We start from the raw sequence: 14,796 nt of genomic DNA, 5'->3' as shown, positions 1-14,796 counted from the left end.
AATAACGAAATAAAATCCGAAAATTTTATAGAGTAATTAATTACAAAATAATAATAATTATGTCTCAATGACATTAAAATAAATCATTACATGACATAAACGTATCATTAAATAGCATTTTGTTACAAATTATTGTACCATATTTATTTTAATTATATTAATGTGTATTTATTGTAATTAATACTTATTATGCATGTCATTAATTTGCAATTAAAAACTTGCCATCAATAAAATTAAATCGTTAATAATGAAAGCGTAGTTCTTTGTACTTATTTGTTAAATTCGCATTTGAATTGTAAAAATAAATAATTAATTATATGTAAATATTAATTAGAAATGGTTTTTAACAAAATAATTAAGTTATTTATTGTGCAATGTAGCAGTATTAGTTAGTTGAAAGATATTTATTGACAATATTTTTGGGTACGAAAAAAAAAAAACATAAATAAATGTTTTTTTTTTTTCTTTATCATAAAGTATATAAAATTAACATTAAATTCTCGAAAATATTGCCAATAAACGAAGTAGTGATTTATAAAAAAAGTATTAAAAAGGAAATTACAAAATTAATTTTACGCATTTTTATTCCTTGGTACCTTATTTTTCTCCTAAGGAGTTTAACGCTTGTCACGTCGATAGTCTAATTTTAAAGCAAGTGAAACTGCTAAGAACAAATACTTGTATAATAATACTAGGTTTATACGATTTTAAAGATACGTTCTGCTTTGCACAACCCGTTTGTGGAACTAGATAAATTCATGGCAATTTTTCGCTTTAACTTAAGAACCTTCAAGAAAATATATGCATTTGCAAGCTTATAAAAACATTTATTAGTATTAATAAAACTGTCCGTACATATCCTAGTATTATTTTATTAATAATCCTTTAAATATTGTATGGGATGGATAACTGTTTTATTTTTCTGACTGTTTGATTGCTGCTGACGCTACTGGCTTTAAGAGGGTATCGGACAAAAGATGAGTATTAGATTTGTTAAAAGTTGAGTCACGGTGACGCTACGATATCCTAAGGGTATATTCTTATGATATCACTTTGGCTCAAGGAGTTGTTGTTAGGGGACAGAGGTGAGTGAGGTCCTGCCAATATATGTATACGTTGGCAGGAACTCACTAGCCAGGTTACTGTTTTAAATATTTTTAAAGTTTATCTCTAAAGTGGAGGGCGTTAGATCGTCTGATGAAGCCCGATTCTATTATAACTAATGTTTTATGTGTTTTGATGAACAGTTATACGTCTTTTATATCTGGATAGACTAACAAAGATAAGAACACGCCGACATAAATAGTGGCCAGCAGTTGGTCACTAAGTACACGGACACTAGTGAAGTATGACGTTCGGCGCGTGTCAAGCGTGGCTTTCACACCAAGATAATAAAATTGGCTCGTTCATTCTAGTTATTTTTTGGTGAGATCATGTTCACTCTATGATATAGATGTACCTAGACATAAATAATTCTTTTCTATGATATAGGCGGACATTATCACCGCCCATAGACATTAGCACTGCAGGAAATATTAACCATTCCTTACATCACCAATACGTCATCGACCTTGAGTGCTAAGATGTTATGTCCCTTATACCAGTATTTACTTTGGTTCAAACCGGAATACAACAATAGTAGGTATGCTTGGCGATAGAATATATGACGAGCGAGTTATGCCTACCCAAACGGGTATACGCGCAACCCTACCACCAAGTAAGCAATCAAAGATGAAATCAAAAATGCGTTTTGGCGAAGTTTTTACCGCTGTGTATGAAATAAATTATGCCTGCTCGGGTTCGGTTTGGGTCAAATTGGGTTAAGATTAATATGACTTAAAGACCATCGGATAATCGATATAAAAATCTATCCGAAGCCGTAAGCGAATCCGAATGCGATGGTAAAGGAGCTAATTGTAATTTAACACAACACACAGATAAAACACATGAATCAGTGGTACTTGTCCGGCTTGGAACTCATAGTCTTCAGTTGCGATTAACGTCAAGCATTGAACTATCATGGCTGAATTAAATTAAATTAATTCGGAACGCAATTAACTACTAAATTAACTTATACATTTTCCCAGAAGACTTAGTAACTATATTAAGGTCTGGGGAGTCAACTTTATAAAAAGCAGTATACGACAGGATCCCAAGACCTGTTTAATACGTAGGCGGAGGAGTAAATGGGCCACGTGATGTTAAATGGTCACCACCGCACATAGACAATAACGCTATAAGAAATATTAACCATTCCTTAAATTGCCAATGCGCCACAAACCTTGGCTAGATATTATGTCTCTTGTGCCTGTAGTTACATTTCTCATTCACCCTTGAAACCGGAACACAACAATACTGGGTGCTGCTGTTTCGCGGTAGAATATCTGACCGGTGGGTGGTACCTAACCAGACGGGCTAGCGCAAAGCCCTAAGACAAGTGAATATTAAATAATTACATAACATTATTAATCACAAACATCGTTAAAACCTGTTACAATTACGAAATTAGACGAATAAACTCTTGAGTTTCTAATTTAATATTTTAAATAAGTATTTCGACTTGCAAATAGTCCACCTCATGGTAAGTGGTCACCACCGCTCATAGACATCGGGTCTGTAAGAAATCCCAATACGACATCAACCTTGGGAACCAAGATTGACTATAATGCGTGTATTTACACTGACTCACTCAGTCTTCAAATTGGAACACAATAATGATGAGTATTGTTATTGGCGGTATATTATATGACGACGGTGGGTGGGAAATCGAGCACACATCCAGACCATCAGGTGAGGTCCTTTCATCGGTTCATCTCGGGTCAGGTATTTCTTACAGGTAGTGTTTTATTTAAGAATCCATATGTATGTGAAGAGCTTATAAATTTAATAAACTAATTTGTATTTGACGGATGAGTTCCAAAATTAAATTTTCAAGTTAGTAGTTATTCTAGTTTTTTTTTTTTATAGTGTGTTCAAGGTATTATATTGTACGTACAATTTCAACCCCTTGGCACGTTTTCAACGAGGGTGTGGGGCGTATTTTATTGGAATTTTCGGAATTTTTTATTGAAATACTTGCGGCGGCATTACGAATCAGGAATTCGATTCGATAAGTTGTTTTTTTAAGGGTGAGAGAGTAAGTTTAGAGGGGTGGTTTTTTAATACAGTTCGAAGTAATTAAAGATGTTGACATTGTTCTGTAGATGTTTTTTTTTTTTTATTTTAAAATGTAAGAAAAACTACCGTGTCAATTTACACCCTTTTTTGTAATTAATTAGAATTTCTGTGTAGAAACGGCAAAAGAATATTAAAAAGAGCTAAGGTGGTAACCCTGGAAATGTCCGGAGCTTGGCTTGCCCTCCCTTGAAAGAGAAGTTTTGTTTTGATGGATAAACATATGGGAGAATTTCATTAGAATTAGTCACATGCAGGTTCCCTCGCAATGTTCTCCTTCAACGAGCACGAGATGAATTAAAAACACAAATTAAGTTCATAAAAAATCAATGGTGTTTGCGTGGGTTTGAACCTGCAATCATTGGTTAAGATGCACGGCTTATAACCACTGAGCCATCTGGAAATAATGATATGAAATAAATATTAATAATTAATTCATGACTTCAATAAGTTTCTGTAAACCTTAATTTTATAAAAATCAGACTTTTAATGTTTCTAAGTCATAGTATAATGAATATTAAAACAAAATACTAAACCAATGTGTATATCCCACTGTTGGGCATTACACCACGCTTCTTAAATGTGATTCGGTAGTCACATGCAGGTTTCCTCACGATCTTTCCCCTCAAAACATGAGATGAATTTTAAACACGAATTAAGCACATGAAAGTTCAGCCTTTTTTAAGGTTTTAACTCGCTATCTTCGGTCGAATTTCACGCATTAAAACCACTGAGATATCTTGTCTAATTATTTTTTTATATTTTGGTTTTTAAGATATGACACTTTCCTTTCGACTGATAGAAAACAAACACATAATTATTCGACAAAAAACATCTCAACAATATCGAATATTGTGCCATCACGAATCCATCCTAAATGAAATTGCCAGTGTTAAAAAAAGCAGTTAATTTAAGCTCGAGGGCATTTGAAATGCCTTTAATAATGGCGGGGCTACATGGTGACAATCTGATCTCCTTTTTACATTACATTAGCAGCCTTTAAATTTAACACTGCTGGGCTAAGGCCTCCTCTCCCTTTGAGGAGAAGGTTTGGAGCATAATTTCGTCGAAATTAGACACATGCAAGTTTCCTCACGACGTTTTCCTTCACCGCCGAGCACGAGATGAATTATAAACACAAATTAAGCACATGAAAGTTCAATGGTGCCTGCCTGGGTTTGAACCCGAAATCATCGGTTAAGATGCACGCGTTCTAACCATTGGGCCATCTCGGCATCTCCTTATTAGAACTAAAATAATAACTTAATTACTTCTACAATTAAGGCTGAAATAAATAAACCTATATATAAGTAGATAAACCACCAGATGATATATGATTACTATCGTATGAACATAATCTTAGGAACTATGACGTTATGACCCTTGTGCATATAGTTGCACTTTACTCATCTTTGAAATTAGAAAGAAAAACCCTTATGTATTATCGTTTGGTAATGGAATATCTGTTAAGGTGGTACCAGACGGACTTGTTCAAAACCCGACTACCAAGTTAAATAATACTATCGATTTTTAATTTAAAAAAAAATGCGTGTGTTTGTGGATGCCCGACAGAAGTGCTTACATAAACTAATCTTAAGCAAATACAGACTGGCATTGTAACGCGTTACGTAACGAAGCGATTTACCACTTCTAAATAGAGATGCTAATTGTTTTTTTATTGATTTTTATCTTCGCCGTTTCATAAATACAAATCATTTGTAAAAAATACATTGGTAAAGAAGGCATATTATTCGATACAAGATTATATAGATGATAAAAAAGCGTGGAGTTAATGCTTGTTGACTTCCGTGCAGGATATATTACATACATATATAATTGTATTTTACTAACATTTCATTTAATTGCTTTGAAAAGCTCGACATCGCCCGCGAAAAGTTAAAGCTTAATGCTTGTTTATCTAACTCTAAAAATACACGTGTGGACATATTTATTTGTCTTTGTTATAAAATAAAACAAGCATCGTTTGGATGAATTAATATACTGTAGAGGTTGCACGTATAATAATAATAATTTCACATCTCTTGGTCTCTACAATACAACTACTATACCATACTATATAATACTATACTTGGTGATAGGGCTTTGTGCAAGCCCGTCTGGGCAGTTACCACCCACTCATCAGATATTCTACCGCTAAATAACAGTACACTGTATTGTTGTGTTCCGGTTAGAAGGGTGAGTGAGCGAGTGTAATCACAGGGACAAGGGACATAACATCTTAGTTCCCAAGGTTGGTGGCGCATAGGTGATGTAAGGAATGGTTAATATTTCTTACAGCGCCATTGTCTAAGGGCGGTGGTGACCACTTACCATCAGGTAAAAACAAACACAAATCTCTATATTTAGGACACTCATTTCTACTCTATAAAAAAAAAAACTTTATTAGGCGGCGTACGCCCGTACTAAGGGGCATTCTGCTCGTTGGCTTGGTACAGAACGGTAGCTAAAAGTATTTTTGTTTGTATAACCGATTGGTGTTTTATTTTGGTATAAAAATTATTTAATTAAACGGGCACCTGATTTCGTATTTTTGTTTTTTTTTTAAATAATTTAATAAAGTGTAAGATTATTATTATTTTTTTAATAATTTCTGCTTCGAACTCCTAAATCTATATATTTCTCATCAAGGCTGGCCCGGTTACTTGCTGTTCAACCCAATGGACTAATTTTGATCTTTCAACAGTTCCTTCTTTTAAAAAGAAAAAATATTTTCTATTGTTTAATATGGAATAACAATATACCGTCATGTAAGCCACCCTTTAAAGGTCTTCCGACATTCCACCGAGAGTGGCCCTGTCTGTTATTTCTGCACTCTACACCCCCTCGGTAACGCTTGCCACGTGCTAAGTAAGAATTACTTTTAAAAGAAAAAGTATTTAAAATAAAGTAATTATTACTTGAACATACATACGATACTTAGATCGAACTCGAATTGTAATTAATTTATTTAAATAAGATTATTAAGGTATCTATCCCTCTCGATTCAATTTATACACACAAGTTAATTTCGAATTTTGACGTTTATCAAGCTGTACCATTGTACCAGTAAGACCTGGACTCAGGCCAAATACCCTCACCAATAATCACGCAGTGTTCAATCTCGTGTGATTCGTGAGTGATATATTACAACCTTTAGTCTAATCCAATAAAGTGAAGATACACAAACCTTATATACATATTCCATGAGATTCTCTAATAGCTCTGCTGTGCGCCGCACTACAATCAGTTCTTGATTAATTACTGATTACTGAGTTATTGGAATCTACGTTTTTTTTTTTTAATTTGACAACATCACATACATTACTCTGATCCCAATGTAAGTAGCTAAAGCTTTTGTGTTATGGAAAATCAGAAGTAACGACGGTACCACAAACACCCAGACCCAAGACAACATAGAAAACTAACGAACTTTTTCTACATCGACTCGGCTGGGAATGTAACCCGGGACCTCAGTGTGGCGTACCCATGAAAACCGGTGTACACACTACTCAACCACGGAGGCCGTCAATATATCTTTATTTATAATACAAGAATTCCCACTTAACTACTTATAGTATATGCACTTTAATTTTACTGCCAAAGTTTTGATGCATCGCTTAAACTGGCTAAACGCCATTTTTTACCAATCCATGTTCAGTACCATAGATTATTAATAAATAATATCGCGTCGATTCGATGTCAAATATTGTTCATTGTCCTTCCCTACCTAGTTGTACCTTTTTGGACGGCTTTGTTGGTGTAGTAGACATGAGACTGTGGATTCCGAGGTTCTGGGTCCAAACTCCAAGTCAGGCCGATAAAATGTTCAAAAGCAATCCAACTGCAAGCCACCCGATCTTCGGAGTTCCATAAGCGGTATTCCCTTTCCGCTGGGTGAGCACCCTGCAGGTTTTCACATATATTCTATTTAAAAAATATTAAATAAGTTAGTCTTCTGTCAAAAAATTGGCAATAACAGCCCGGAATCCAGAAGTAGGAAGTGTTTAGCCTCCCGTGTGTCGGAAAGCATGTAAAACAGTTGATCCTCCCCCTGAACTTTTTCCGGTCGCGTCGGATATTCGGTCTCATCAGATTATAAGAGGGAATATAGTACATACTCTATTTCCTCCCACGCCCATGTGCTCTATATGTCCTGGGTAGCAGGCTGGTCAACCTTGAGATTAGCAGCCGTGACCGATATCGGCATCTTACTAACGGCATCACTGTTCGTCGGCTTAGAATAAGGCTTTACATTCTGGTTTCTTGGTTCAAATACTGGTTGCATACATTTTATATCGTTTGGAGGATTCCCTCCGATCATGTTGGCATCATATTATGAGTGTTTTTTTACTCAAAATGTACAATGTCTGCTAACTAGCAACAATTAAGAGTTTATCTTTACTGATATCGTTCAAGAACATAGATCATCATCCTTTTTTGTTTGTTTGTTTTTCAGACGTAACTCCTAAACTTATTCCTGGCTAATGATAATTATAAAATCTATAAGTTAAAGATACCAGTCTTTTTTTATTATATCGGTAGGCGGACGAACAAATGGGCCACCTGATGGTAAGTGGCCACCACCGCACATAGACAATGGCGTTGTTAGAAATATTAACCATTCCTTAAATCACCAATGCGCCACCAACCTTGGGAACTAAGATGGTACGTCCCTTGTGCCTGAAGTTACACTGGCTCGCTCACCCTTCAAACCGGAACACAACAATACTATCCCATCATGCAACATTTTGGTAAAACTATGAATACTATGTTATATCTTTTGCTAGCTACCCGGCTCGGCTTAGCACGGGTAGGTTTAGGGCACATGTCCAATATTTGTATCATATTATACGTTTCTCTTGGTCAGCATATTTTTTCCGACAACTTTAATTATCATCATTATATCTTAATGAATTAAACATTCTTTGAACCACTCCGTCCATAAGTGAAAACAGATTAAAAATCCATTTCATAGTTTTTGAGTGTATTGTATAGTAGTTATGTACATATTGGTTCACTCATTGTATAAATAATAAGCTGAGAAATGCAAATTAATAAAGAAGGCTGACTTTTTGATATGTTGTAGGTCTTAGAGGAGCTTAACTTAAAATTGTCGACTTCGATTTCGAATATGCTTTCGCCGCCATCTTGAAAAAAAGGGTTGAATTTAGTTTTTTTGCGATAACTCGACTGTGCGTCGTGATACGAGAATTATGATAAGATACTGTTTTGTTGCTTCGTTTACGTTCTAAAATTTAAGTCTTATACATTTTTAATCTATCGTTGATGGTTATTGAGATATTGATCGCGAAAACGAAAAATAAATCAGATTTTTGCAATTTTTACATTTTTCGAATTTTCGATATGTATATTGAAAATATTTATGTTACAAATTTGCTTGTAGAGAATCCTGATTAAGTACTATATGTTGTTTTATGCCAATATGTTGCCTACTACAGAAGACCCGTCAAATATATATATCTATATATTGCGTCTAATTACAATGGCTGACTCACCAATCGAATCGGAATTGTGTGTGAATTTATTTAAAGTACACTAGTACAAGTATTAGTATATAAGAAACGAAGTAATTTTAAGTCCTGCGGTTTAGACTTTTTTAGTAGTTACTTCATAAACCTGGGTGGCCGAGCAATTTCTATTACCTATAAACGTCCAAAATAATACTAACCCTACTGTCTCATAATATGTTAAAAATAACAGATCATCTTATTTTGGTCCTTGTAAAACCAATATAGAAAGATCGTTTTTACTAAGAAACTATATATTAAAGCGAGTTTAAGTTTAATTGGTCGATGCAGCCAATAGCGAAAGATCTCGTAACTAAAAGAAATTGTTTGTAAAGAGAGGTCTATTAAAATTGGTACGTTTTCCATTTTATGTTAGTCTCTGGTAGCATGTAAATAGTTCGTGTTGTGAGATCACCTTAAATCGGTGAATATATGAACCCGCGACGTGGGTGGTCAGCCATTTTTATTTCGCCGTCAAAAGGTCCTTCACCCCGTCGATTACTTTCAACGTCACACCTGTAGTGCTTAGTTTTTTAGTATTTTCACAATCATTTTATTATAAATGAACCATCCGGTTAAATATTAATAAATATATTTACTTGTAAGTTATTTTATTTATTTCATTTAACGAAATACCATATATTTTATTTTATTTCTAAAGTAATACAATTAACAGATCAATAATCGTAAAAAAAAAAACAAAAGTTAACAAATACTGTCAAATATTTTCCTTGCCTATCAAAAGGGCGTCACAAAAAAAAAAAACAAAAAGGCGCCAAGTCATATCGTATCATAAGCATCACATAAACATAGAAAACAATAAACAAATAAAGTATATTATTTAAATGTGATCTTTATTTTTATTACTAGAAAAATCATATTAGAATGAATTATGTTTTACGAAATACAAAAATAATCTTGTAATTAGTTCAAAGCAATCGAACGCGATCAATACAATGAGGAATTTTGAAAATAGAATGCGTAAGGCGCCGTTTTCAGGGCTACCACAGTAGAAAAAAAAATATACTTTTTAAATTTTTGTTTATAATTATTATTGATATTTAATAAATAATATTAATTACCCAAAGATTAATAAACCTTGAGTTTAATTGAGTATATTTATTTAAAAAAAAAATGCTGCAATGACAGTATGATTTAATTATAAAGCAATTTTAGTTCATTTGTTTTGTTTGTTTAAGTTATTACTTGCTTTAAAGCGAAGTGTATGATTTCTGTTGCACTGAATTTTCACTTGCAATCGTTCAATATAAGAATAACTTAAGTGTTAATACACTGTTTCTTTCAAATAAATGAAAAAATAATCAAGGAGTCATTCAACCAGTACTGTAAACGAAATTGCCATTTTATTTGCCAAGTAATCTTGAAATTGCTTGACAAATATAAAAGCATGTTGTGTTTTGTATGGATGTATTAATCGCGAGTCGACAACCAATAGTCTGTTTTATCTAATGACGGTCGATGCTTCCTTTTCTCGTTGGAAAAACGCATTACACGTTTCCCCTACGTGAAGTGGGAGGGGGGCTCATGTGGGTCTCATCCTACCTGCCTAGTGCGCTCTAGTACACTGAAATACCCACTAAAAATCCAGCAGTATCCTCTCCGTCTTTTCGGCGGGTGTCGTCGCTTTCGCATGCTACCGTGACGCCCTGAGAAAATTAATTAAGATTAAAAAATAAAGCAATAGGATGGCGGACGAGCTAATAAGCTACCGGATGGTAAGTGATCACCACCGTTCAATAACATTAGCATTAGCATTAGCAGCCCGTAAATGTCCCACTGCTGGGATAAAGGCCTCCTCTCCCTTTGAGGAGAAGGTTTGGAGCATATTCCACCACGCTGCTCCAATGCGGGTTGGCGGAATACACATGTGGCAGAATTTCGTTGAAATTAGACACATGCAGGTTTCCTCACGATGTTTTCCTTCACCGCCGAGCACGAGATGAATTATAAACACAAATTAAGCACATGAAATTTCAGTGGTGCATGCCTGGGTTTGAACCCGAAATCATCGGTTAAGATGCACGCGTTCTAACCACTGGGCCATCTCGGCTCATTAACATTAGCGCTGTAAGAAATTTTGATCAATCCCTACATCACATCAATACGCCCAACTGCCGCTTAGCGGGAGAATATCTGATGAGGAGTAGTACCTACTCAGACGGTCTTGCATAAAACATAAAATCCTACCACCAAATAAACAGCCGAAATTGCCAGACGATATAATTAAAATAGAATACTTTTGAATTAAGATAAATCAAAATAGCGGCAGGAGTGAGGAACAGAGTGGTTCGAGAAAGATCAGAATGAAAAAAACCCCTGGATTTAGGCTCGGGTTCCATCTGTTTATTTGAAAAGAGCAATCTATACGAGTTTCTTGCCGTTCACCGAAACGGTGGTTGTATTTAAATGTAGACGATTCAAAAACGCTTCATTGTGAAGCTTACTTGAATTAATTGATTTTGATTTGAAAATATTGTATTAGAAATAAGTTTTCATGTTTTGTTTTTACACGTTGTTATTAGGCTATGTTGACCTGAATAAAGGCTATTATTATTATTATTAAAACGAAGTTCTTTACAGCTTGCAGTAGAGTGACCTGGCATCGGCATAAGTAAAAAGTCTTATGCACCAGGCGAACTTTTTCACTCCTTAACTTTTTATAATATTCGGTTTTATATAAAACAATTTAAACATATTTTTCGTTAGAGTTCTAATTAATAAGTTTTTAATTAATTGCCATTTTTATTTAACGGTGTTCCACAACACCTAGCGTTTATTTTACGTGAATTTCCAAGTACATATTATAATATTATTTATTTATTTAAAACTCCATTTTCTAGCAAACCTTGCAACCATAATTCTAGTAATAAATTTAGCCTAGTTTCTAGATAAAAGCACCGTCTAGAGTCTAGACCATTAAGTAAGTTGTTAATTAAACCGAAACATAACATTGAGATATTATTAGCGTATATTAAATAAATTATGACTGGTTTCACTGGATTATTATCCTGTCTCGTTTAATTACTACTGATTCCGTTCTACGCAATCTATACCAATAAAATTATATAGCTATCTCTTTCTCGCGTGTCATTTTAGAAACGTATAGCAATATTTATCGATATGTCAAATAAGATTTTAACATACCGTGTAATCTAACTGTGCCGGTCAGTATTAGTAGTGAGTGTACAAATAGTGGTAAGTTAGCCAGTGTATTTAGGTATAAGGGATATACGTTATATTTCTCAAGGTTGTTGGCATTGAACTTGCAAAGGGTGGTTTAAATATTTTACAGTGTCTATTGGTGGTGAAGACCACCTACCATCAGATAGCTTTGCTTTGTGCTTTGCTATCACCGGTTCGGAAAGTAGATTCTACCGAGAAGAACCGGCGAAAAACTTAATTTTAATTTAATATTATCTCAGTAAAGTACACTTAAATTTATATATAACAACATTCCCATGTACTAACTAACTAACTATATGTTTTAATATACAGTGAAACTCTAAAGAGAATATGTTTTGCTAACGGTATAAATAACAATGATAATAACACCGAGGCAACCCTATCAGTCAGCCAATCGCGGAGCTGCGCGAGCGCAATCTATCACGCGCAAATAAAAACAAACATGGCGATATGGGTGGTCGCGGTTTAATATATCAATTTACGATTTAGATTTTTATCGAATTATGTGTAAATTCAGTGCTGTGATGCTAATTATTACTGCTAATTGGATGAATTATGTATTTATAAACAGACCGACTAAATATATAACGATATTATTAATAATTTCTTTATTATATGTATGGTAGACTAGAGTGTGACATTTTATCTACAATTTTACCCTTTACATTACAAAATCTATATCAAAATCGATTCATTCGTTTATATACGATGCCACATAAACATCAGATTAGAATAGAATAAAAAAAATGCTTCATAATTTTTACAATACCCCCCCCCCCCTAAAACCTTTGAATAATGTCAAGTTTGTTCAAAATCGTTACAGCAATAATAACTATGTACAATTATTGTTGATATTTAACGATTAATGTCTTTTTTTTTTTTCTTTTTTTTTTATTAATATAACGGTGAAAGATTCAATGGTAAGTGGTCAACGATTTAAAAAAAATATTAAAATAATAATATAATTGTTTCACAGTTGAACCAGGACATGCCTAAAACACCAGACTGCCAGGATATCTTGGGTAACTTATGGGTCCTATTACCAAATTGTGGGTCATTCGCCCACAGTCATAAGAGAGAGACAAAAAACACCATCGAAACAGTTTAATTGTCCATGGATATAAATGGATATTATTTTTTAATAGTGTTTTGTTCAATCCCATCTGGGTAAGTATCACACAATCATAACATACTCTACCACTAAACTTAAATATTCTGTATTGTTGGGTTTCAGTTTTAAGATTTATTGAGCCAGTGTAACTACAGGCAAAAGAGAACATCGTAGTTGCCAAGATTGACTGACAATGTAAAGAATGGCTTATATTTCTTACGACGCCAATGTCGGTGGTGACCACTTACCATCAGGTGGCCCAATTTCCCGTCCGTCTACAAATTTCTTGAGCTCCCAGGTAAAGCTCAACTTGGTCAAATTAAATTAAGATACCCAGTCGAGGAGTTCTCAGTAACAGTCCAGAATTGGATACTTATATACCCTTGGAAAACACTAAAGCCGTTGGTCCTGAATTATTATCGTCAATATTGTGGTTGCGTTTCGATTTGAAAGGGCTAGAACATTAGTTTCCAAGGTTAGTGTCTAGACGTTGTAAGGGATGATTAATATCGTCAACATTATTGTCTATGGACGGCGATGAAAACTTACTATAAAGTCCATTAACAGTGTACCAACTTATGTAAAATAGAAAAAAAGTATATCTAAAATAAAATCAAGATTAAAAGATAAAAAGCGTGGAGTTCTCGTACTCACTGATTTCCATGCGAAATGTATAAATTTAATTGTATATGATTTGATCTCACACTCAGGTGACTCCCGAGTCTGATCTCGGTTGAATCTACATTCAACATTGTAGCTGTACGTTTAATTCAATCAAAAATTCTCGTTAGATACAATTTAGTTAAGATATTTATGACATCATTTTGGTGTTGTTCATTATTCAAAAATTCGTCGAAGGTAATTGTTACCACAATAAATAAATGACTTAAGTGCACTAGTGTGCGCGTAAACACAGTACACAGTAACAATAAATTACCCAACGCTGGGTTAAGGCCTCTATCTTTGAGGAGAAGGTTTGGAGCATATTCCACTATGCTGTTCCAATCATCGGATAAGATTCACGCATTCAAGCCACTTCATCTTGGCTCTCAAAAACGCAAACACGGGTGTACTCTCTATACCCTCACTCATAATCCGATGGGCTAGCCAATCAGACACGACCGGAAATAATTCAGGCGCATCTCTCCGAGGCTCGGGAGTGTACACATTTCCAACTTCCAGACTGCGTGCTGTTACTGAGAATTTTTCGATAGAAAACCCCAATAACTTTTTATCGGTCCGGTTCTGCCTTATATCTAGTTTCTACGCTAAAGAGACAGTCGATTACGTATAGATACTAGGTCTAAACTATTATTTAATTCTTGAGGGTAGGGCTTTGTGCAAGCCCGTCTGGGCAGGTACCACCCACTCATCAGATCTAACGCCAAACAGCAGTACTCAGTATCGTTGTGTTCCCGTTTAAAGGGTGAATGAGCTAGTATAACTACGAGCCCAAGGGATATAACATCTTAGTTTCCAAGGTTGGTAGCGCATTGGTGATGTAAGGAATGCTTAATATTTCTTACAGCGCCATTGACACATACCATCAGGTGGCCCATTTGTTCGCCGACCTACCAATATCATAAAAAGGGGGGGGGTGTTAATTGATTTCAAAAATAAAAAAAGACCATCCTACCAATAACATATATTAATATAACAATAGTAAGAACATTAAATACAGTACATATATTATACATATTAATATATGTATCTTATATGATATATATGTATAGATATGTATCAATAACAAAAAATATTTAATATCATTAAAAAAAAAAG

The sequence above is a fragment of the Vanessa atalanta genome, chromosome 27 (assembly GCF_905147765.1).
Source record: "Vanessa atalanta chromosome 27, ilVanAtal1.2, whole genome shotgun sequence".
NCBI lineage: Eukaryota > Metazoa > Arthropoda > Insecta > Lepidoptera > Nymphalidae > Vanessa > Vanessa atalanta.
This window is presented reverse-complemented; position numbering follows the sequence as displayed.